Below are 26,066 nucleotides of genomic sequence, written 5' to 3'. Positions count from 1 at the left end.
ACGGAGATGCCTCACCTCTGAGAACTCCAGCCTGTCACTGATCCTGGCAGCTGAGGGCCCCTTGGTCTCTTGCAGTTCCCAGCCCTTTCCCTTTTAGCCCATTTCTAACCAGGATTACCCATTCATTCCCGAGCCCCTGCCCGGACTCTGGGGACATCTGATGTGTGACCCTTCCTGCCCCCTGATAGCCACCCTCGCAGGTTTTAGGCTCATCCCCCACCTAGCGTTCTGGCCAACGCCCAGATTTCAAACACTTCCCATCTGACCCTCCTTTTGACCTGATGGAGTCGTAGTTTATGGCTTGTTGGGTGAAATGTCAAGATTCCACATTCTTGCCCCGGTTAAGTGAGTTATACGATAATAAGGGCCAAATGGGGCGATGTGCTATGATTGGTTATCCCTGTCCAGGTGAAATTACCCAACCATCCCAAGATGGGGCATCCAGAAAAAGGTCTCTGTGGCTTTAGGACATCAGTGAAGGAGTCACCACTTCCCAGTGAGCCTCTGCCTCTTCCTGGTTAGAAGATGAACTAAGACGGAGGAGGTCAACAAGTATTGCTTATCTTGAACTACCTTGAAGAGCTCCAAAACTGGGAGCTACAGCAAGCTCGGCTTATTAAAGTCTGATTGTGTGGCTTGGTTCTGCGTGAGAAAGGAACAGCAGAGAGCCCACAAGGCAGACAGTCCTTCTCTTTCTCCTGATGTGTATGCCAAATATAAAAATACTGCTCCCACTTTGCAAGGAGGATGCTGAGGGAATATTGTCAGTCTCCCCACTGCAGGGGAAGCCACTAGCCTCAGGTCGCAGCTTACTTATCTTCATAGACAGATGCGTGGGCCAATACCTGGTACATAGTAATAGCTTGACTAATGTTTGATGAACAAATGATTAGGACTCTCTTCTACTCCATTTCAAATCTTCCATTTAAGTAGTCTTTCAATTAACATTCATCAAACTGACTTCAGATGTCATTAACAGAGGTTAGGGGGCCTTCCTGAAATGCTGGCTTGGGAGACCCAAAATATTTAACTAAAGCAATGATTCTTCTTCTGCTTAGGAAGCATATCATCTTTGCCCCAAAATAAATTAATTTGGACCCAATTTAGTCTGGCCCTTAAGGTCTCCTTTTCTAAGGTTGGGGTCACTGAGCTGTGACTCTCAGATAATAGTCTGGTATTTAGAAGTTGGAGTCTCATGCTCAGCTAAGGTCAAGAGTGAACAACTGAATGGAATTGACTGAGATTTTTCCATTTGGACAAATTTCAAACAATGATGTAAAAATTATATTGTGTTTCTACTAACATGGTAGGAATACTAATGGGGAGATACCAGACTCTCTTCTCTTTCTGTCTCTCTAAGGAGTAATTCTGAAGCACTTAATTGGAATCTCAAATCACAACAATGATGTGGACATGGCTTTGGAAATGGAGCAGTGCCTGAGAATCACTTTACCTGGGATTCAAATGCATCCCCCTCTTCCATGACGCCCAGACAGTGTTACGTGTGTACAGGACCCTCTGAAGATTAGTGGAGCCAGGACCCAATCCCAGGGGGAAAATCTGTTCTATTTTCCTCAAAATGTGAATCCACCCTCTCAGATCATGCCCAGATCCAGGGAGTTAATAAGGTGTTTTTCTAAATCTCCAAGCAATCTTTCAGTCACACTACAGTCTAGTCTAAATGATCACTTCTGGGATGCCTGGGTGACTTAGTCAGTTAAGCGTCTGCCTTTGGCTGAGGTCATGATCCCGGGGTCCTGGGATCCAGCCCCACATCTGGCTCCCCACTTGGCAGGGAACCTGCTTCTCCCTCTCCTCTCCCCCAGCTTGTGTTCCTTCTCTTGCTGTGTCCCTCTCTGTCAAATAAGTAAATAAAGTCTTATAAAATAAAGTAAATAAAGTCTTATAAAATAAAATAAAATAAAATGCAGATAGATATTGGCTCCATTGCAAAGATTCTGATTTAGTTGATCTGGGATAGGACCTAAGCCAGCAGTATTTTTTAAAAGTTTCCAATGTGAGTCCAGGATTGAAAAGATACTGTTCTAGAACAAGGACAGATATATTATTGTGGGAAGAGCAATAAAGAAGTGGTCAGAAGATGGTTTTGCCTTCCAGCTCTGCCACTTTCAGCATGACCTTGGACACATCATATAAATTGTCCAAAATTGAAATTGGAGATTATTTGGCTTAAAGGGGAGTTATAGAGATCAAAAAAAGGGTAATGTAGGTGAAAGCACTTTCGAAACCAAAAAGCACTGTTCAATTTTAACTCATCATCCTGAAGAAAACAAAGTCTGGGGTCAGCAGTATGGTTGCGCTACGATCCTTCCCAAGATCGTCCAGCCTCTGGGGTGGGTTGGAGAGTTTGCACAGCGAAATACAGAGGAACATGGTTTTGACTGTAACAAGACTGCCCACTTTCTGCAAATGAGAAAAGAGAAAGTTTTTCTCCGGGTCAAAAATCCAACACACCTCAAAGCAAATTGAAGCAGCAAATTCCTCATCAACCCAAACAACAATTTATCTGATATATGAACAGTTGTTGGGACTTTCTTTTTTGCAATACAGTTTCTGCTTCCCAAATTTGGCTTCATCCAGCTCCCACAATACTCTCCCACCAACAGGTCTTTGAACTAGATCAGAATAGTTTACTATTCTAATCACACAGGCCCTGGGTGTTGAGTTTAATTTCGCTGCCTGTGGGGTAGGATGCTGGGAAGTTTTCAAATCTTTAGCCCCTGGCACAGGCGAATCAATCTGAATGTTAGCCAAGAAACGTGTTGAGATGTGAGTCATCCTTGTGTCCACAAAAATCCCCCTCATTACTTCTGCAATAAGGAAAAACGATAAATGTCCCATTTCAACACAACTTTGTGGAGGGTCTTCAATATCAAGGAAGATGAATTGAGGAGTTGGCACTGTACGATCTCCCAACGTTTTTTGAGACAGTGGTACTCAATCTTGGTTCCATCACTTGGGGATTTGGTAGAAATCAGAATCTTGGGACGCTTGGGTGGCTCAGTCGGTTAAGTGTCTGCCTTTGGCTTAGGTCATGATTTCAGGGTCCTGGAATCGAGTTCCCCACTAGGCTCTTTGCTCAGTGGGGAGCCTGCTTCTCCCTCTGCCTGCTGCTCTCTCTGCTTGTGCGTGCTTTCTCTCTCTCTGGCAAATAAATTAATAACATCTTTTAAAAAAACGACAACAAATTAGAATCTCAGACCCCACACCTCAGACTTAGAGACTCTGAATCGACGTTTTAACCTGCATTTCCCACACGTAACTCCTATGACACGAAGTAGGAGAAGCCCTGCCTGACAGAATGGGCTCATCAAATCCTCACAGACCAATGTGGCCATTTTTTCCTAACTCAGGTGACGCAACCAAGGCTCAGACGGGGGCAATTCTAGGCCTCGGCCAGGACCACACAGTTACTGACCGACAAGCGGAGACTGTCCCAGATCTGTTGATTCTGACGGCAGAGCTCTTTCCACATCACGACACAGGTCTAGTTGGGGGATTGGTTTGTTTTTTTAACCATCATTGAGGCCATGGGGTCTGTCACTCACTTTCCATCCTCTTTTGGTCCAAACATCATCTTCTCAGGGATCGTTCTTCATGGAGAGACTGCAAGTAGAAGTGAAAAGGAGATGTTGTCGGGGACACAGCATCCAGAAAATAAAGATGTCAAAAACTAAGACTTTTACTGATCAGGACCTTTAGAAGAAAGCCGGGGAAAGGCTTCAGTCTATGGATTTCTGGTAACCCTGGAAACCTGCACCTCTATAGAACAAGGATAAAAATCCTCAAAGGACAAGGATGAAGATTAGTAACATAATTAGATAGAAGGCAGATGGAACCTTTGAGAAAACAATCAAGACACACAGAGATGCAGAGTACCAATATAGAAAACAGCCCCACCACCTCCCCCACCCCCCGCCCCTGCAGCAAAATGGTGGCCAGGTCCCAGCTGGTGCGAGACACGGCTGGGGTGGGGGGTCGGGCTTCGATAGGTGACCTCATCCCCACCATCTTGCATTTTCTTCAAATGGGAAATAAGAGACCTGCCCTGTCCATCACAGACCTTTTGAATATTAACTATGTTAATCCAGGTGAAAGTTCTTGGGAGTTCATGATTTTCTCAGCATGGAGCCTGATAATATGTAGGGCATTTTTTTTTTAAGATTTTATCTATCTATTTGACACAGAGAGAGAGAGAGAGAAAGAGAGAGAGAGAGAGAAGGCACAAGCAGACAGAGCGTCACAAAGAGGGAGAGGGAGAAGGAATCTCCTTACTGAGCAGAGAGCCCTACATTGGTCTTGATCCCAGGACCCCAGGACTATGACCTGAGCCAAAGGTGGATGCCCAACCAACTGAGCCACCCAGACATCCCCTAATTACTAGTTTTTTCTTGACCATGTAGGTGCAGACACTTGGAACTCGCACTGTCTTGCTGAAAATAGCCCTGTGTTATACAGAAACCATTGGCTTCTGGGCTGCCAGAATTGTGTGTCAAGCTAGGTGCTAACAAATCCTAGAGGGTACCACAAATACAGGTTGTTTAGAAGAGACTGGGAATAATCCAGACAAGTCCCCCTATCAAAAAGGCACCCCCACTGGCAAGCCACCTTACCTCACATTCCCCTCCTAGGGCAGTGTTTGCATAGTCAAAGCAATGTCTTTGGGAAGCTTTGAAATGGAAAAGGTTAACATATTCGCTAGTCTTTTGCACTTTAGTTTGAATTAGTCTAGCCATAGCTTCCGCAGCTGATGCTCTTAAATTTCTCAACCAAGGGAACTGAATGGTAAGTGGAGAAGAGAGAAAATTTGGGGGGCTGACACCCTATCTTGAGAGGCAGACCTGAGTAGTGGGGTGCAAGAGGGCACCAGGTGTCTAACAGGAGGGGAAAGTCCCAAATTAGTGAGGTGCACGCTAAATAGAAGTACGCAGACAGTGCTGAACAGAATTCACTCCACGCTTCTTCTCAAGGTCTAAAACAAGAATTGGATCCTGTGTTCCTTTTCCTGATCTGACTCCCTACTTGGGCCAATTATTTGCTTTCTCCTCTTTGTAGCAGAGTCTGGCTTGATACTGCTTCAGATCATGGGAAAACAAACAAAGCTCATTTAACAGTCCTGACTGTTGCTCTCTGTAAATCATTACTTATCACCGACCAGAAATTATCTGCAAGGCTTGCCTAACTGTACCATCGTTTTATCAAAAGTCCTTTGAAGTGAGTTAGAAGGCTTTTGTCCAAAAAAAAAGCATTCAGGTTTCTAAAAAAGATCCTCTAAGGCTGTAGGCCTGGGAAGTGTTCTAGAACCCTTTACTACTGTAGCATGCTGCCTCAGTTTCCCCCAGGGTGATCAGTGTCTGGAGAGCTAAAGAGACAGCGCGGATCTAAGTAAACACAGAATGCATCACTCACACTTCCCTGATGGACCCTAATGGCTTCTGTCCCCCAGGTCTGCACATTTTGAACCTCTAAACCAGCCAGCTTCCCTGTGTCCCAGCCAGTCACCAGTCAGTGGATACAAACAACCCAGGGTATCCATGGCGATCACCCTTGACCCCACCCTTGTTCCAAATCCCCATGTTCCTCTAGTTCCGGTGGTTTCTAGCCTTGTTGGTCTTCCCTCCCAATTCTGGCCTTAATCTCATCAGCTGCACTTGACCTCTGAATTTAGATCCCAAATTTGATTTTCAGAATGCTTTACTCTTTGCAATAGATTTGATTTACTCATCACCTAATATTCTGAATCTTCTCCCTGAAAGGGAACCGTAAAAGCCTGCCCTGTGGAACTCCAGAGTAGCTATGGGCTCACTTAGCCTATGAAGAGTGGTCAGGAGTGACCCTAGAAACATTTCCCTCTGTCTCAATGACAGGAAATGGTCCAGGGAGAGGCAACTCCATCAGCCCGGTCCCCAGATGGAGGTGTGGGATGGGGCAGCAGCAGACCCCCGTAGGATACAGAAGTGAGAAACAAACATTTGTTACCATAAACATTGAGATTTGTGAGTCTTATTTTTTACTGTAGTATAACTGATTCACACCTCCTTGGATTCCTACCACTTACAGAAACTTTAGACAGGCTACCAGACAGACTGCCAGACTTGGCTCTAGCATCAGCACACTGGGAGGGGAAAGTCCCAAATTAGTGAGGTGAACGCTAAATAGAAGCGTGCACAGCACACTGTGATGTTCAGAAAAGGAAGACAGACCCATCAGCTGGGGAAAAGAAACACTTACTCAACATACACTTGCATTCTACGATGATGATTCAGTGCCTGGGGAGCAGTATTGTAACATTCTAAATCCCTAGATTTCATCTGTTCCTCTGGGTTTAAGCCCCTTAACAAAATCTCTGCCCGGAATCTATCACCCTTCTTGATATCAGGACCCCACTTTGGGTAAACAAAGGTGGGATCTCATGGCCTGGGTCTTTTTCAGGCTTTGTAAGAGGAAATCACCCACCTGGCCTTGCCCAGACCATCCAATTCTAGAACATTGCCAAACTCTACACAATGCTACAAAGATGAATTTCTAACCACCCAACAGTAATCATTAGAGGTGTTAACTTTCCATGTCAAATTTTCTTCATGTATAGATTTTCCTTTCTTCTCTTTATCACTTTCTCAACCATGAATATAAGGTGGCCAGTTCAGAAGATTACTGCTCTAGGATCCGACAAACATACATCTTGATGATACCACATTCCCCCAGTTTTACACTGGGAACACCCATACGCTCCTGGAGCTCCATGCCTCATAAGTTTGGGGTAACTGTCGGAGACTCACCCGGTGGTGTGTCTGACTCTGAGTGAAGAGGCATTCCCCAAATAGGGGCTGCTTGCTGTTACCACATTTTCCAAGCCCTCATTTCCTCCTTATTGATAAGATAAGTTCCAAGAAGATGTCTTTTAGGGAGGCATTTCCTTCACTAAGTGAATGTGTTAAAATGATGTATTTCTCTATCTTCCCTCCTACCCTCAGGGTCCCGGGGTCCTGGAATCAAGACCCAGGCTGGGCTCCCTGTTCGGTGCAGAGTCTGCTTCTCCCTTTCCTAACCCCCACCCCAAGCCCCAGCTCATGCTCTCTCTCACTCTCAAATAAATTTAAAAAATCAATAATAAAATGGAGTCATCAAAAATATTTATTAAAAAAAAGTAGAGAGTGTATAAGCTACTCTTTAGAAAGAAAAACCTGCTCTGTTAAAATTGGAAGGGAGAGCTTCTGCAACTTTGTGGCTAGTTTTTGTCCATTGTTCTTTAACTCTGCCATGTCCCAAGGGTTCAGCAGTTGGACAGACCAATTCTGCTGTGCTGGCTGATTTTTACTGTGTTCAGAGTGTACACAATTTATTAGCAGGAATTGCAGCCATCCAGTGATTTAAATTATACATGAAATCATAATAAAAATTTTAAAAGGTAACCAACATGCCTGCATTCAATTTTGTAGATTGTGGAAAATAAGCTTTTGGTTTGGTTCTTTTTTTTTTTTTTTTTTTTAAAGATTTTATTTATTTATTTGACAGAGAGAAATCACAAGTAGATGGAGAGGCAGGCAGAGAGAGAGAGAGAGGGAAGCAGACTCCCTGCTGAGCAGAGAGCCCGACGCGGGACTCGATCCCAGGACCCTGAGATCATGACCTGAGCCGAAGGCAGCGGCTTAACCCACTGAGCCACCCAGGCGCCCCATTGGTTTGGTTCTTAAATAGATTCCAGATCTTACCTGGCCTCAGTATCTGTCTGGTCTCTAAGCAAAGACCTGCTTTGGCACATGTGTTCAACTATAGTGGGACTCTTCCTTGCTCTCTCCCAAAGCTCAGGAGGGGTTCCAGAGGCTTCCAGGGATCTGGGTCCATCTAGGTGGGAAATATCTTTATTATCAGCAGCCAAGCCCTTGTTTTGAAGTGCTTTGGAACTACTAAGGTAGTTCTCTCCCCAAACGCACATCCAGAAAGCCAAGTGCCCTGCTCTGTAAATTGTGTTCTGCGTGACCACATGCCTCAAAATCCCTGGGATGGGTGGACTTAAATGCTGGTTTCTGGGCCCTTCCCTAGATGGGCTGGATCAGAACTTCAGAGATGGTAGTACAAGAGTCAATATTCTTAGTAAGTATGCCAGGACAATCTTTGGCACATAAAATTGTGTATCTGTTAAGAGCCTGGGTTCTAGAGTCAGGTGGGACCTAGTTTGAAATCTTACTAGCTGTGTGACCTTAGGCACCTTCTTAACCTCCTTAGACCCCAATGCCCAGACATCCGAAAAACTATCCCACAGTGTGGAAAGATAAAATGAAGGGAGTTTAAAAAGAAAGCAGCCTTCTCCAACTCCATGTGCCTAAGAATCACCCAGGGATCTTTCTAAAATGCAAATTCTCATTCAGTAAATGTGGTTTGGAGCCTGAGATTCTGATTTTTTCTAGCAAGCCTACCAGAGAAGCCAGTGTGGCTGGTCCTCGGTCCACACTTTGAGTAATTAGCAGACACAGTAAATCCTGAGTGCATGTTAACTATTGTGTGACAGTCATCTCTCCTGATTCATCGTATCACTTTCCGGGGTTCCAGCTACCTGTAGTCGCCTGCGGTCTCACAGTAGGTGACCCCTCTTCTGACCTATCCTCAGAAAGTCAAGAGCTGCCTAACACCAGGTCACAGCGCCTACACCCTTCACCTCCCTTCATTTCCCCATGTAGGCTTGTTATTGCTACACATCATCACCAGAAGAAGGGCGGGTACTGTACGGTAAGACTTTGAGAGAGTAAGACCATGTCGCATAACTTGTATTCTGGTATAGTGTTGTAATTTTGTTTTGATTACTTACTATTGTTAATCTCCTACTGTGCCTAATTTATAAATTAAACTTTCTCTTAGGTATAAAGGATAAAAAGATGAAGCAGTGTTTTGTTTTGCTTTGTTTTTAAATCCTCATCATCTATTATAATCACCCATGGTGATTTTAAAACAATGGGCTCCCATCTCCAAAGACTTGGATTCAGTATCTTTACAGTGGAGCCTAGGAATCTATGCTTTCAGAGGGCATGGAGTGAGCCAGGATTGAGAAACACTGTATTAAAATTTGTAAGTATCTTTAGGGCATCTGGGTAGTTCAGTGGGTCAAGCATATGGCTCTTGATTTATTTCAGCTCAGGTTGTGATCTTGGAGTCATGAGATCAAGTCCCACATTGGGCCCCATGCTGAGCATGATGCCTGCTTGGGATTCTCTTTCTTCCTCACCCCCTGCTCCTCCCCCAGCTTGGAAATGCACTCTCTCTTGAAAAAATATATTTTTTAAGAGTTTATTTATTTATTTGACAGACAGAGATCACAAGTAGGCAGAGAGGCAGGCAGAGAAAGAGGGAGGAAGCAGGCTCCCTGCTGAGCAGAGAGCCCAATGCGAGGCTCGATCCCAGGACCCTGGGATCACGACCAGAGCCGAAGGCAGAGGCTTTAACCCACTGAGCCACCCAGATGCCCCGAAAAAAATTTTTTTAAGTTATAAGTATCTTTGATGAAATTTATTTTGTGTCCACTAAGACAAGGTCCAAAGGGTTCCTTGGTACAAAACTCTTATTCACTATTGCTATAGATTGAATGTGTCTGTCTTCCCCAAAATTTTTACATCAAAAATTCTAATTCCTAGGGGATTGTATTTAGAATTGGACATTTAGGAGGTGATCAGGTCGTAAGGCTGGAGCCCTCATCAATGGGATTAGTGCCCCTTACAAAAGCGACTCCAGAGAGCTCCTTGGCCCTATCTACCATGTGAGGATACAGCAAGAAGACAACTATCTAGAAACCAGGAAGAGGGCTCTTACCAGACACCAAATCTGCTGATGTCTTTCTCTGGAATTCCCAGGCTCCAGAACTGTGAGAAATAAGTTTCTGTTGTTTAGAAGCCACACTGTCTATGGTATTTTTTTTTTTTACAGAAGTCCAAATGGACTAGGACACTATGTAGTGCCTGAGCCAAGGCCATTAAAAAAGAAAAGAGGAAACATTGGTCACAGTTCCTAGGCTGTTCAGAAATTCATTATAGGGCCAGTCTTAGCTGCTTCCTTTTTTTTTTTAAAGATTTTATTTTTTTCACTTAAGAGAGAGACAGAGAGCACAAGCAGATGGAGAGGCAGAGGGAGAAGACTCCCCACTAAGCTGGGAGCTTGATGTGGGCTTGATCCCAGGGCCTGGAGATCATGACCCAAGCCAAAGGCAAATGCTTAACCAGGTGCCCCTCAGTTCCTTTCTGTCTCTTAACATACAAAAGAAGAAAGAGTCAATAAGAGAAAACACCACAGGGGATCCAACTCCATCACCTAATAGCTGAGGGATCTTAGACACGGTGTTTAGCTCCATTCTCCTCAAATACCTCATCTGTAAACAGTGGGGATAACGTCTAACCCACCTACCTCATAAACTTTGTATGAGAGTCAACAGAATACATTCTATAACCTTGCAGTACACTCACAGTGTGGTCCACGGACTGGCACTACCAGCGTCATCCGGAAGCTTCCCTGAAATGCAGGATCTCTGAGCTCCTGAATAAGAATCTGCATTTTAACAAGACTCCTCCACCCACCCAGTGACTGCAGTGCAAAATCTGCCAAACCCTGCTTTATGGTACCAAAAATGGGGGAGAGATGTCCCAAGATGGCATAGTCCTACCGTCCCATTGGAAAGGAAAAAGGAGAGATGAGCGCAAGGCCAACCAAAGCAAGCCCTGACTGGTGTCCATACTTCTCCAGAAAACAAGAGCATCAGCAGCACCATTAGCTGACGTTCTTTCTAGCTCGGATTATGATCGTCGGTGCTCTCCAAAGGTTTTCATGATTGAGGAGCAGATAATGGGAGTAGTTATGCACAGCACGGGATTGTTGAAGGATGGGATGGTTCCAGCCCAGATCATTGTTTTGGGCACGGCTTCTGAAGGTTAAACAGGCAGGCAATCATTTATATGGGGACCAGAAAGGGTTGTTCCTGCTCCTGAGAACATCTTTCGTGGCTAACGCACACGGGTCCCAGGGCGGATGGGAAGACACCTGCCCCGAGCACCAGTTTAGACCCACGTTGTGGGGAGACATGTCAGCCAAACCCTGCCGACAGGAAGGGAATTAGCTGGTGATTACACGGCTCTGAGATCTGGGAAACATGTCAAGGGAAACCTTTCTGATTCTCCAGAACCGTGTACTGATGTTCATTTGCATGTCTCTCCTTGGAGCAAAAACAATGAGCGCATGGCTTCCAGGAGCTGCACAAAGTTCTCTTTCTGGCACCTGCTTTACGCATAAATGTCTAACAGCTGTGTCAGCTCACCCTTCTGTGAACTCCCCCGGGAACGGGTTTCATGGCATTTTACCTTGGTACAGCGTTCCTGCTCCGTAGCTTCCTGGAACTATGTGTTTGAGGAGTCAGGTAGAGCCATGCCACCACCTCCTACCTGGAATCCTAATACTTTGGCAAGAAATTTATCTATAAGCAAAGAATATCCTTTATAAGCATTACCTGGAAAGCCCGAGCAAGTTCAGTATTCAAATATTCATCACATAACTTTATTCTTATTGGAGAAATCAAAAAACCACCAGGGAAAATGAATAAATTTGACTGCATAATATATCATTAATGTCTTTTTCTCAAAAACATCTAAAATAAGGATGAAAGACAAATAAAAAACTGGAAAAAAAATCTTGGCAATGCCAAAAAGATTTTATAAAAAACCAATCAGTGAGGGAATTAGCCATAATAGGAATGTAGATAAAGAACATAATTTGGGAATTCATACAAACAATGCATGTATAAATGTCAATAAATCTATGCCTAAAATATGCAAATAATCCCAAAATGCAAGTGAAGAGATTACTGAAGATGATAAGTATTGACAAATCCCTTTTTAATGGGCCTTGAGTCAATGACACTGTCAAGTCCTCTGTTGATGGGAATATAAATTGGTCAAATGCATCAAATAATGACAAAATGTGTCAAATGCATCTTTAATATTCATACCCTTTGAGTCAGTAATCCCACTCCCAGAAATTGACCCTAAGGAGATTATTGCATGAGAAGATGAATATTTATTCATTCATTCGACAGATATGTATTGAGCCCTTATCTTTGTCAGGCATTAGATTAGGAGTTCGAGGCACAACCAAAAAGAAAACAGACAAAATGTCTGCCTTCAAGGAGCATACATTGTAGTTATGGGAGAGAGACAACAAATAAATTGTGTGTGTGTTTGGGTGTGTGTGTGTGCGTGTGTGTGTGCGTGCACGCACTGGTAGTGGTGATGATGGTGATAATGGTAAGAAAAATAAACCAGGGCAGGGGCGCCTGGGCGGCTCAGTGGATGAAAGCTTCTGCCTTTGGCTCAGGTCGTGATCCCAGGGTCCTGGGATCAAGTCCTACATTGGGCTCTCAGGTCGGTAGGGAGCCTGCTTCCTCCTCTCTCTCTCTCTGCCCATCTCTCTGCCTACTTGTGATCTCTGTCTGTCAGATAAATAAATAAAATATTTTAAAAAAAAAAGAAAGAAAAGAAAGCAGGACAAAAAAAAAAAATAAGGGCAAAAGAGAATGGAATGTACCCCTCCTAACAGGGTGATTAGAATGGCCTCTCTGACAAGGAGACATTGAGCAGAGACTTGAAGGAAGGAAAGAAGCAGAGTGTAGGGATACCTGCAAAAAGATGATTCCAGACAAAGCAAAGAGTAAGAGCAAAGACAGGAGAGTGAGGAGGCCAGTGAGATCAGAGCAGAGTGGGGGAGGGGTAAAGACATGGAGCCCAAGAGGTCAGAGCTCTAAGACGACTCAAGGCCTTGTCAGCCATGGTAAGGCCACTGGGATTCTACTATCGATGAATCGGAGTGGAGCAGTGATGGTCAACGCCCTGAGTTTCTATCTGCTGGGTGGAAGTGGACAAGGGTGTAGCATGAAGACTTTGGTTGTAATTGAAGGGGGTTGAATTCTAGATGTTTCAGAGTTTGAGCTACCAGGATTTCCTGACAGATGTGTGTTGTCAGAGAAATAACGGAGTCGATGTCTCAGGTTTGGGGATAAAAAGTATATTTATTGAGATGGGAAAGCCTGTAGAAGGAGAAATTGGATGAAATGAAGTCTGAGAAATGAAGGGCTTTCTACTCAACAAGTTTGAGATGTCTACAAGACATCACAGTAAAGATGTCAGGTAGGCAGTTGGACTAGGAATCCAGAGTTCAGGAAGAGGTCTGGGCTTATAGATAGTATTTGGTCCTGAGACCAGAGGAGGTCACCTGAGGAATGAATGTAGGCAGAGAAGAGGTCTGACTGAGATGTGAACATGGAGTTGCTCCAAAATTTGGAGGTCAGCATGGCAAGCGGAAACAAGCAAACATGACCGTGGCCAATGAAGAGCAGTAACCAATAAAATAAGAGAAAAGCAAAGAAAGTGGTTTACTGGAAGGCCAGTGATGCTTTCCAAGAAAGAAAGGAATGGTCAGTAGGTCAAATATTGCGAGAAAGATAAAGATGGAGGACAGACCACTCCGTCACCAACGGGTGACATTGATAAGAACTCTTCATGAAGGAAAACCTGATTGGAGTGGATTCAAGAGAAAGCAGGAGGAATAAAAAGTGAGGCTGGCAAGTTACAAACAGCCCTCTCAAGAATTCAAGATGTCTAGGTAAAGAAAGAAGGTGCCCTGTAGCTGGAGGTAGAGGGACATCGTGGATAATACTCTTTAAAAGATAGATCTATTGGGGCACCTGGGTGGCTCAGTGGGTTAAGGCTCTGCCTTCAGCTTGGGTCATGGTCTCAGGGTCCTGGGATCAAGCCCCATGTCAGGCTCCCTGCTAAGCAGAGAGCCTGCTTCCCCCTTACTCTCTGCCTGCCTCTCTGCCTACTTGTGATCTCTGTCTGTCAAATAAATAAATTAAATATTTAAAAAAATTTTTTAAAGTTAGAGCTATTATCTGCTATCTGGTGGCTAAAGAAGTGATATGGCAGAAAGGGAGAAAAGACAAAGGAATTTAGGGAGATAAGATGGGATTCAATTAACAGAAGTGAGTATCCTTTGGATAGAAGTTACAGAATTATTTCTAATGGCAACAAAAAAAAGGAAATTAATGAAAAGCTTATCAATAGGAACTGGTAAGTGATTTAAGGGACCTAAGTACAATAGAATAAAACACAAACCATTAATACTGATGGTGAAGATCCTGTATTTCTCTACATGATAATATACACACATTTTTTAAAAAACCAGCACAGTAGGATCCTGACTAAAAATGACTAAAAGTGCTTTATGTAGATGATAAGATTTGAAGGTTGTTTTCGCTTTATTCTTTAGATGTTCTGTGTTGATCACTTTTTTTTTTTTTTTTCAAAAAACACATATATTTGCTTAATGATATTTTCACCACTTAGAGCTGCTACTATAACACAGAAAATGACCTGGGGTGCTTGGATGGCTTAGTCGTTAAGCATCTGCCTTGGGCTCAGGTCATGATCCCAGGGTCCTGAGATGGAGCCCAGCATAGGGCTCCCTGCTCAGCGGGAAGCCTGCTTCTCCCTCTCCCACTCCCCCTGCTTGTGTTCCCTCTCTTGCTGTGTCTCTCTCTGTCAAATAAATAAATAAAATCTTAAAAAAAAAAAATAAGTGGGGCGCCTGGGTGGCTCAGTGGGTTAAAGCCTCTGCCTTCGGCTCAGGTCATGATCCCAGAGTCCTGGGATCGAGCCCCACATCGGGCTCTCTGCTCAGCAGGGAGCCTGCTTCCTCCTCTCTCTCTCTCTGCCTGCCTCTCTGCCTACTTGTGATCTCTGTCTGTCAAATAAATAAATAAAATCTTAAAAAAAAAAAATAAGTAAAAAGACAAAAGAAAAAAAAAGACAGAAAATTCCCTGCCCAGAAGCCCTCTTAGAGGTTTTGAATGGTGATTTACGTTTAATTTCAGGCCCTTTCAAGATTTTTCCTTTTCCCATTTCACCTCTCCCCCACGGACATCAATTCAAATCCCAAGTCTGCCATTTATTAGTCACTGAGTTTTGAGCAATATTTTTAACTTAATAAGCCTGTTTCTTCACTTGTAAAGTAATGACTTAAAAAATTTCGCCTCAGGAGGCTGTCGTGAGGACCAAAGAAGATAATGTAGGTAAAACGCCTAGTAGAGTGCCTGCATAAGGGCATATGGACATGTGGAGAGTATAGGCGGCACTTACTACCTAGTGAACTGTTTGCTTCCCTAAGACAAGCCCACTATGCTATACACACTTAGAGAAGAAGATCACCAGGGGAGCCCACTCTTACAATAACACTGGCACTACCTTTGTTTCTTCCTCTTTCTGGTGACCCTGGTCTCTTCTCTTGCCTAATGCAGGGGGATTTGTGAAAGCAAGAAAAAAAACTCCCACAGCTTCTCCATTGCCTGCAAACATTTCAAAATTTGACAAATCCGCCCTCTAGTGGCAGACATAATAATCTCTACCACATTCCCCACAGTGGGAGTTAAAACAGAAAATTCTGTTTGCCACCGGGTCCTGCCACCAACATGTAAAGGAAGGGAAGTGCCCCAAACTTGCCTATTGATCATCACCTCTTTATGTTAAAGTTAAAAAAGATTTTATTTATTTGAGAGAGACAGAGAGAGAGAGTGAGAGAGCACAAAAGTAGTGGGGAGGGGTAGAGTTAGAAGCAGACTCCCCGCCAAGCAAGGTCCCTGATGTAGGACTCCATCCCAGGACCCTGGGATCATGCCCTGAGCTGAAGGCAGATGCTTAACCAACTGAGCCACCCAGGTGTTCTGTGTTAAGTCTTTGTAAGCTCCTCTTATTTTTTTAATATTTTATTTATTTATTCATGAGAGACAGAGATAGAGAGGGAGACAGAGGTGGAGGGAGAAGCAGGCTCCCCGTGGAGCAGGAATCCTAATGCGGGACTTGGTCCCAGGACTCTAGGATAACCTGAGCTGAAGGCAGCTGCTTAACCGACTAAACCACCAAGGTGCCCCAAGATCCTCTTAAAATACAAATCTGTGCCTATGCCTTCAAAGAGTGGTCTGCCTGAGAGCAATTTAGCTTGAATTTAAAAAACCAGAGGAAGGAGATTTCATACAAATAGGGCCAGGAAAGTCTGTGGGAAGCATCCATATAGGTGAAACATAAACGGGGCTGCTGGCTAGTCAAAGGGGGAAAAGCAGAAAGCATGATTCCCGAAAATGCTTCCTCTGTTCCCTCAAAAGTTGGAATTGTCTGTCTAGAAGTAAGACCCCAAAAAAGAAGTTGATGTCATAACTCTGGAAATTAGGTCTTGAAAGAAAGGAATGCAAAACTTCCCAGCCCAAAGTGGGAGTCTCTCTTACCATGTTGGTTTGCATTCATGCATGCTCTCGGGGAAATACTTGGTGAACCATAGATAATGTAATGGTTTTGTTTACTACCTTAAGTCCCCCTAAATGTGGTATGTTATGACAGGTGTTGAAGATGGGAACGTATACCGAAAAGGGGACTTTTACCCCTCTCCTGACTGGGCCCGGTGACTGGATGACATCAGGGGATAGATTACAAAGTCCTTATGCTTTTGTAAGAGTTGAGGAGAGAGAGTGTAGGATGAGTAGATCTCTACTAGAAGATTTGGGGGAAATTCCAGTAGTAGAACCCAGCCTTGTGACTTGAGCCATGTAACCCCAGGCAGGTGAAAGCCTCAATAAAATGGTAGGTGTTAGAATGTTTGAGACTACCATAGTCTTCAAAGTTGGGTAGATTGTAGATGAGTGGAAATAAAGGAAGGGCATTTGTATCCCACTATTTATCAAGCAGACCCTTGTCTTGACATCCTGAGGTTAGGGTCACATGCTCATAATATAAGCAAGCGACACAGAAATATGCTAGGAAGAGGGGAGAAACCCTGAGAGTCATACAACATTGTTTCCACACTAGTAAGGAGAAAGAAATCCCACATACTTCGCACATCTTTAATATTATGATTTTATGCTGTAAAATCCTGAGTTGCGAGCCTGTGAACAGAGTTGTTTCATGTATTTTGCATCCTTGCACTAGCTTCAAGAGGAAGTGCTCTGGGTTGAACCATGCCCTCAAGAATCCATGTGTTGGGGCTCCTGGGTGGCTCAGTTGGTTGAGCGTCAGACTCTTGGTTTCAGCTCAGGTCATGATCTCAGGGTCATGAGATCAAGCCTCGAGTCGGGCTCCACACTTAGTAAGGAGTCTGCTTGAGAGTGTTTATCTGTCTCTCTCTCTCTCTGTCCCTCCCCCCAATTAAATAAATAAATCTTTAAAAGAAAAAAGAATTCGTGTGTTGAAGTCCTAACCCACCACTACCTCAAAATGTGACCTTTTTTGGAATAGGGTCATTGCAGACATAATTGGTTAAGATAGGCCCCTAAACCAACGTGGTGTCCTTGAGTGATATCCTTATAGAAAGGGAAACTTTGGACATGCGTGCGCGCGCGCGCACACACACACACACACACACACTCACGGCGAACCCCATGTGAAGCTGAAGGCAGAGATCAGGGTGATGCTTCTACAAGTTAAGAAACTGCCAGAAGCTAGCAGAGAGGCTTGAAACAGATCTTTCCCTTCAGAGGAAACAGAGTCCTGCAGACACATTGATCTCAGACTTCCAGCCTCCAGTACCGTGAGGCAAATAGTTTCTGTTGTGTAAGTCACTCAGTTTGTGGTCCTTTGTTAAGGGAGCCCTCACAAACTAACATTGAAAGGCATTAAAATTTTGAGAAAGGGAAGGTAATGTTTCAGGTAGATATAAGGTTCAAATGCCCTGCATGAGGAGAAGAAGGCAAAAACGTTGATGATAAAAATGCAGGGAGGTAGCTGGAGAGAATGCAGGGATGAGCGATGGAGGCCTGGAGTAGGTGCATGGAGAAAGCCAGCCCAGAGGGAGGAAGTCCAGAGAAAAAAATTCCTAGTAAGAATGACTTTGGACAGCAATAGATAACGCTCATCTTGATGTAAGATCTGGAAATACGAGATGGGATGGGCACCAAGGATTCTGACATAATCCAATGTCTGTTAGGAAACACCGTCAACGGATCCACGTATACAAAAAATTACAGAATAGCATCAAGCTTAGGTGTTTGACTTTGGAATAAAAGTCCTCATTTGCAGCTCCATCATGCTCTCCTCCTAGGGTGTGACCTCTCTGAGTCTTGGTTTCCTCTTCATAAAATGAGGATCTCAGAATGACTGACTTCCTAAATTAGTAAGTATCAGAGCTAGGATAAGAACTACACAAATACAGTAAACTCCTTCTACCACACACATACCTAGACTAGCAAGTGGCCAAGATCTACATTAGTGAAAAGGAACACCAGTCACATTTTAGAAGGTGTCACGATCTGCTTCTGTGACTTATTCATATTGTGACCCTTTGCTTCCCCTTTTCTATTCCTACGTGGACATGCATTTCCCTGCTCTAACTTTACCTCACCTGGGGCTTTGTATAGCATGGGGCTTCTCAAACTTCACTGTGTGTACGAGTTGCCTGCCGATATAGTTAAAATGCAGATTCTGATGCTGCTGATCTGGGGTTTATCCTGGCAGTCTGCATTTCTAACAAGTTCCCAGCTGATGGTGATGCTTCTGACCTTTGAGCCATAATTTTGGAAGCAAGGGTGTGAATAACTGTTATGTTCACACGTAAATGGGAATAATTTTCGATGAAGGGAGCTCTGACCCAGGAGTCCTGATTCCTTTGGATCAGACCTAGATCAGTTAAAGCAGCCCAGATAGCAGTGACAAAGAAAACCTTAGTGTGAAATTTGCCTGCCCCAAGCTTGTGTCGGTGGCCAAACTATAGTATGATTTTTTTTAAAGATTTTATTTATTTATTTGAGAGAGAGAGGGGGCACGAGCGGGGTGAGGGGCAGAGGGAGAAGGAGAAGCATACTCCCTGCTGAGCAGGGAGCCTCAACATGGGGACTCCTTTCCAAGGCTAGACTGGATCCAGGACCCTGAGATCATGACCTGAGCCAAAGGCAGACACTTAACTGACTGAGCCACCGGGGCGTCCTTGTAAGTATCATTTTTTTCCAGTTATTAATACTGACAACTTAGCTTTTTAAAAATGTGATCTTTACAACTGCTCTCTAAGGTAGGATAGATAGTAAATTTCTTGGCCCAGAGAGTGCCCATTAAATGCTGGGTATTTCTACCCCCATTTTATAGATGGAGACTGGGTTTCAGAGAGATGAACTGTCAAGCAGGTGTTCAAACCCACATCACCTTCTTCCAGCTGCAAAACTCTTCCCACACCCCCAGTCCTCCTCAACCCCTATCTGCTTTTCTGGGTTGCAAATAATCTCCTCCCCCCACCCCAACTTTTCATTTAAACTTCATTCTCTTTTTAAGTATGGAACCCACAGTCTACACATTAATGGCTTAAGAAACATCAGTACATTGGGGCGCCTGGGTGGCTCAGTGGGTTAAGCCGCTGCCTTCGGCTCAGGTCATGATCCCAGGGTCCTGGGATTGAGTCCCGCATTGGGCTCTCCGCTGAGCGGAGAGCCTGCTTTCCTCTCTCTCTCCCTCTCTCTCTGCCTGCCTCTCTGCCTACTTGTGATCTCTCTCTGTCAAATAAATAAATAAAATCGTAAAAAAAAAAAGAAACATCAGTACATTAATACATGATATATTAGCAGTGTGCTAAAGAAAGACTTAAAATATGAAACAAAACCAATCAATTTCCCAAACTCTCCCCTCATTTCTCACTCTCCTTAAATAAATGGCCCAATTCCTCACCACCGCGGAACTACCCACACACCTTTAAAAATATATATATATATATATATATGTATGTATGTATGTATGTATTTATAGCCTTTAAAAGCCTTTCCCAGCCTATCTTTCCTCTTCCACTGGGCACGTCTAGTCTCACTGCTGGTGGCAGGTCTAAGGGATCCCACTGAGATACCATCATTTATTAAACTCTGGTGGGGTTTATGCCAGAAAGAGGGAGCAGTTGGGAGATGGTCAGATGGTTGATTATTTCTGTTCTTGCAGGGATTCCTGTGATGTCTAAATGGGGTGTCTCTCTATCAGAAGGGGCCCCCAAATGTGGGGTGACAATCGAGTGGAAGTCGGTGGCATGGGAGGTGGAAGAACTCACCTGAGGCAGAACAAAGGAGATAGATGTTTATTGGATACACCCCAAGGGAGCAGTGGGCAGGACAGCAGAGAATATACTGTCTGCAAAGAAGCAGTGGGTAGGGGCTGTTTTTAAAAGGAGAAGAAGAGTTATGGCAACGTATGGAATTCTGCCTTGTTTTGGTAATAACTGTGCCTGGTTGTAAGTAGCCCATTGGTACGTTAGGGTCTGTGGATATTTTTGAGGTGGGTCTCCTGATGGGCCTGTCTGTATTCAGCCAGGGGGGGTGGTGTCCCTGTGGACCCTCTCTACCTTCCATCACTCAAGATTGTTTGCCTAAAAGTACCCTCTATGATTCCCCTTTATTCTGGATTTTACTGCAAGAGTTAGTGAGGGAATCCCCTCCTCCCCCCGCCAACCACCACTATAATGCCAGCCGCTCATACTGGATGGTTGTGGACAAAGACTCATGTGAACTCAGAACAGTGAAGCTCTCAGCATCTGAGAAGTGTTGAAAACAGCTCCAATCTTAAAAGCCTCCAGCTGCATTTTGAGGAGGGGTAGCATCACACAGCAACCAGTCACACTGAAGTCATCACTGTGTTGGGAAACTCTTCCACTTGATTCCTGCCTACCAACATTCATTGCCAATGGTAGAACAATATTCAAGAAGGTAAGTGTAAATACCTCTCCCTAAGCCTACAAAATATAAAAGGACCCAATTAAAAATGAAACAAGATGGGATTGGGAGGGAGACAAACCATAGGTGACTCTTAATCTCACAAAACAAACTGAGGGTTGCTGGGGGGAGGGGGTTTGGGAGAAGGGGGATGGGGTTATGAACGTTGGGGAGGGTATGTGCTATGGTGAGTGCTGTGAAGTGTGTAAATCTGGCGATTCACAGACCTGTACCCCTGGGGATAAAAATATATTATATGTTTATAAAAAATTAATTAATTTATTTAAAAAATGAAACCCAGAACACCTATGAATACATAGAAAAAGGGTTGGGTTTTTTTTTGCTTTTGCTCTGTTTTTGTCTCCTGTGCTCTTAAATAAATGTATTAAAATAAAAGCCAAAAAAACCTTAGCATTTACTACATGCTTTGTGCCAGGCATGTCTTAAGACCTTTAAACCTTACAACTGCCTTTTTAAAGATGAGGAAATTAACTTTCGGGGAGGTTCAGGAACTAGCTCAAGGTCTGAGTTGTTAAAGCAGGTATTTAAATCCAGGCAGCTGGACTCGAGGTCCAAGATCTTAACTATTCTTTGATACTATTTGCCAAGATGCCCAGATGTTGCTTGCCTATGAAAATTTAAATATAAAACTATAGTCTCTTACCATTTGCAAAGAGAAACAGAAACTCTCATTCAAGCAGTTTAAATAAAAAGAGGGATTTAATAGCTTCTATCAGTAAGCTGGAGAGTGGGGTGAATCCAGGGACTTGAACACAGGATTCTCTGTGTTTGCAATGCATGTCAGTTTCATTCTTTCAGATTACCTTGTGGGGGACTGCATGTTGGGGAAGCTTCAGTTTCATATTCTAAGATTAGCCCAGAGAGGATAAAATTCATATCTCCTGGCTCCAGTAAGAAAAATTCCTGTGAAAGATTCTGATTGGCCCAATTTAGCTCACGTGGCCTGGAGGGTTGGGACTACACTAAGAGAGAAAGTTACTAGAGAGAAAATACAACATAGCTGCTGTATTACATAACATGGCTATACCTCTTGGTAGCTTACAAAACGCTCTCATGATTCAACCACCTGTTGAAGAGGGCACACGATATTTTAGTACAAGTAGTATTAAAATAATGGTGATAGATTCAAGATGGCCACAAATTCTTTGTCACTCTCTCCGTTGAGGGATGTGGTTCATCTTCCCTCACTGAAATCTGGGGGCTTGCCCTATGATATTTATCAAAATGAGGCTGAACTTACTGTAACTACTTATCAGTTTTGTCTTTGAAAGTCCCTGCACCTTCTACTTTCTTTCTCTGGGAAAGCTCACATTGAGAATATTCCCTCTTAAATCCAACTAGCAAGAAATCAACCCACAAGGAAAGGCCACAAGAAGGCATTCCATTCAACAGTTCCAGCTGAGCTTTCAACTGACAGAGTCAATGCCAGCCATAAAGAGCGAACCATTGTGAACGTTCTAGTGTGGTTTGACTGACAACAACAGAGAATCAAAACAGAAACTAGGGCTCATTGGCTTAGGGTCCTGCAGCTAGAAATCTCAGAGTTGGGATGCTAAACCAGATGTTCTAACTCTAAGTCCACTGCGTTTGCTTTGATTCTTTATTGCCTTCCATTAAAGACAGAACAAACCTTAATTCAAAGTATCCAATTGTAGAATTTCTGCCTAGGATGCAGGTTGGGGAAGGGGAGCATATCATTCACTCAGCAAACATTTATGAAGATTTATGTGGCCAGCAACTGAACAAATGCACTACTGGTTCTTGAGGAACTGAGTCTAATCAATAGAGAGCCCCATAAATAGCTCATTTCAATAAGAACTGGTAAGTGCCATGATGGAAAAGGTGCTTTTGAAAAACAAGGTGGACACTAAACCTAGCCCACAGCCTGAAATAATGGACACATCTTTTGTTGGGTGTAAGAGGGTATCTCTGAGTCTATGTTGAGGATGTTGAAGACTATATTTAGAATGAATACAATTGCCCATCAAGATCAATGTGAACTGGAAATGGGGAAGGCACACAGGGAGGAAATATTCTAGTATTTAGGATAAGGACAGGAATTCTAGCCCTGATTCCACCCTTCACTTATATGCGCTTTTGACCAAGTCACTGAATTCCCCCTTAATTCATCTTTGTTGTTTGCAAAGGTGAGGTGGGGTCACACTATCTCTTCAGGTACTTGGGCAGTTCCTTTCTCCAACTCCCTTTAAGTTTTGATGTTCCTTAGGGTTTGGTCCTTGTTCATTGCTCTTCTCACTCTGCAAATCCTCACTAAGTGATCTTATCTACGATGGCTTTGGTTGTCACTCATACGGAAATGATACCCAAGTCTAAATGCCACCCCAGTTCTGTGGGCTGTCTACCACTGTAGTCATCCGCTTACTGCACATCACGAAATGTTCCACACCTAAGTCAAGTTCAGTATGTCCAGAGCTGAGCTCATCACCTTGCCCACTTAACTAACTCCCACTTCTGCTTTCTCCCTTGGTTGGTAGCACCGCCTTTAACATTGTTAGTAGCCTGTGAGGTTAACTTCACTCTCAACTTTTCCCTCAACCTCACATGCAATCCTTTGTCAGTTTTACTAGCTTTACCTCCTAAATATTTCTGCAATTCATCCTTTGTCTATATCCCATAAATAGTTCATATTCAAAATATTCGAAGCTTAACTCGTTACTCCCCCTCCCCCCAAACCTGCTCCTATTCCTGAGTTCTAGCAGGATGCTATCCCCATCCACTCAGTTGCCAAATATGGAACTTAGGCATCATGGTTGATTTCTCCCTCTCCTTTGCTTTCCATAGCCAGGTAGCTGCCAATTTCTGATGTTTGGCCTCGTTTGTGATCATCTTTAACTTCCTATAGTTGTATCCTAATTGGTTTCCCTGCCTTCAGCCTTCATAACCTCTGGCCTCTTCACCACCACCATGCCAAATCTCATCACGTCAGCAACTTCCCTCTTCCCCCCCCTCCCCATATTCTAATTCTTAGATTCTTGCCATGTTTTACCTCCAGCCTACAAAATCTAGGATGGGAGCCTTAATGCATTTACCCTTGTCTCCCCTGAACCTACCACACTGTACTTGGCACATACTAGTTGCTCAATAAATATGAACCTGCTCTCATCCCTTGATTATAGTTTATAGTAAACTGTGACATGGTGCAGATGTATCAGACCTCCGGAGGCACAGACTGTCACAATATGGTTCACTGCTGTATGAGCCGGAGCCCCTTGACGAACGCTGTGACACTGACTACAGAATAACAGAACCAAATGAATTCTACAGTCAATGCACAAAAGGACACCCATCCCAAGGCATCTTCATAATAGGGCCTAAAATTAAAGTCACCCTCAACTCTCTGGGCAAATATCCCCCCCTCTCCGGACCTCTGTCTCCGGACGTGTAAAGCAGGCACAGCTAGAGAGGTAGTAACCCTCAGAGCCTCCATATGAGAAATAATGGACCGCTACGTAGGGCTTGGCGCGTGCGCGGGCTTTTCCGGCGCGGCCGTCCCAGCGGCCCTCGCGGGAGGCGGGACTAGCCCGATTCCCGCCGCTTGGCCCGGCCATTGGCGGGCGGTTTGAATGACGGAAGTGACGGGAGCTTGGCGATGGCTGCCCCGCAGGCGCACAAACGGCTGTTGGGAAGTTGGTGGGCCACGGGCGCCCGGGAGGTCTCTGTCTGAGCTGCGGTTCCTGATTCCGGGCCCCCGGTTTTCAGGTGAGTGACGGACGAGCCGGCTTCCCGTGGCCCGGGCGTGCACAACCTCCCGAAGTCCAGGAGCTGGGGGGTGTGCTCCCCAGGGAGGGGATGCCGTGAAGGCGCGGCGTCGGGAACGCGGCGCGACCCGGGCCCTGGCTGGGGTAGGGCTGGCGGTGGTAGAGTGCGGGGAAGTGGTGTGCCCCCCGACGCAGACCGGCTGCTTGCTGCCAGAGGCTGCTCCCGGGCTTTAGGCGCGTGTGGCCTTGCGCGCCCTCCCCAGGTGGGGTCGCGCGGGGTCCTTGGGCTTCCTAACCGGGGCTGGCCGGGAGGGCCTCCGGGGCTGCTCCCGCAAGCGCTTCACAAGGCGCCCAGCCGGCTCTTTTCACCAGGGCCCCAAGCAAACCCGCAGAACTTGTCCTGAAACCCGGGAGCCGTTTAAGAGCACTGCCTGGAATTATTTCTTGCAGGGAGCGAGCGTGCTTTTTTGCTCTCACCTTTAATTTCTCAGGTAGTTAGTCCTGCAACAAGCTGAGCTTTTAAAACAGTGGGGAACATTTGAGTCCTTAATCCTTAAAGAGTATTTGGCAGTTTCATATTAAGTCACGTAATCATCAGAACAACCTGTTGTGATTCCCATTATATAGTTTTAAGAACGCGACACCACAGTAGCTTAAATGACTTGGTCAGTATTTTCCTGCTGTTAATGGTCGTGATGAGTCTTGAACAGAGATCGTCTAAGTTCAGTATTTTGTGATTGTGATATGCCAAGTGCTGTTTAATTCTCAGGACAAAATCTTAAAAGGTAAGTTAATATCATCTGTTCCTGGGTAGTATTAATACACAGAACTTAAAAATCCATACTGATCTGAATAAATGGCTTAATAAATGAGAGAGGGAGCAGGGGACGCTCTTCCTCTTCCAATAGTAGGATTCCAGTTGGTAAGTGTAGAAGGAATAGTGACAATAGAAAATGCTTTTCGGTTAATGCTATAGTTAATGCATCAGACATTAACATCACCAGTAGTGTTAAGACACCATAACATAATTTAGTGCACTGAGAAATGGTGTGTCGTCACTTCTTTGGTGTTCTTGCCAAAAATTTGTAATCTCAATCTAACCACAAGAAAAGATTAAGCAAATCCAAATTGAGGGACATTCTACAAAGTAACTGGCCAGTATTTTTTAAAAGTCGGGAGGTTGAAAAGAAAGGTACAGACTGAAGAACTGTCCCAGATTAGAGAAGTCCAGGAAGACGTGACAATTTCGACAGCTGTGAGAATGTAATTCACAGACCCTTCAGCTCCCATTTTCTGAAACCCATTTGCGTGGATGCTTCCCAAGGACTGTTTTTAGCCAATGATAGAATATGGCATGGACATTCAGGCAGGCCTATTCCTTAGAAACTAGGGGCTTTCCCTTAATTCTGGGAGGTCTTACTAAAGACCTTCTTGGGTAGTCATCTTACCAACTTTCCCTTCTTCCGTTCAGTGTTTTGTTTGCATGGAAATCTGAATGCTCCCTTTTTTTACTAGCTCCCTCATTTTCCCTCACACAGGCATTTCTCCTAATAACATCTTCG

At 44.3% G+C, this 26,066-nt stretch overlaps 1 protein-coding gene across 3 annotated transcripts in view; it reads left to right on the top strand.

Moving 5' to 3' along the window:
* Positions 1 to 24,383: 24,383 nt before the first annotated feature.
* Positions 24,384 to 26,066, top strand: part of CEP295 (centrosomal protein 295) — a 55,523-nt gene continuing 53,840 nt past the window's right edge. For 2 of the 3 annotated variants that reach the window (XM_044258307.1, XM_044258308.1), the window contains exon 1: positions 24,426 to 24,505. The gene's annotated coding sequence lies outside the window, so the exon portion shown is untranslated. Of the gene's footprint in view, positions 24,506 to 26,066 lie in introns of all 3 variants that reach the window. The other variant, XM_044258309.1, reaches the window with a different exon arrangement.

Source organism: Neovison vison, chromosome 7 (genome assembly GCF_020171115.1).
Source record: "Neovison vison isolate M4711 chromosome 7, ASM_NN_V1, whole genome shotgun sequence".
NCBI lineage: Eukaryota > Metazoa > Chordata > Mammalia > Carnivora > Mustelidae > Neogale > Neogale vison.
The sequence above is the reverse complement of the archived record's forward strand: the minus strand, read 5'-3'. Positions and strand labels throughout refer to the sequence as shown.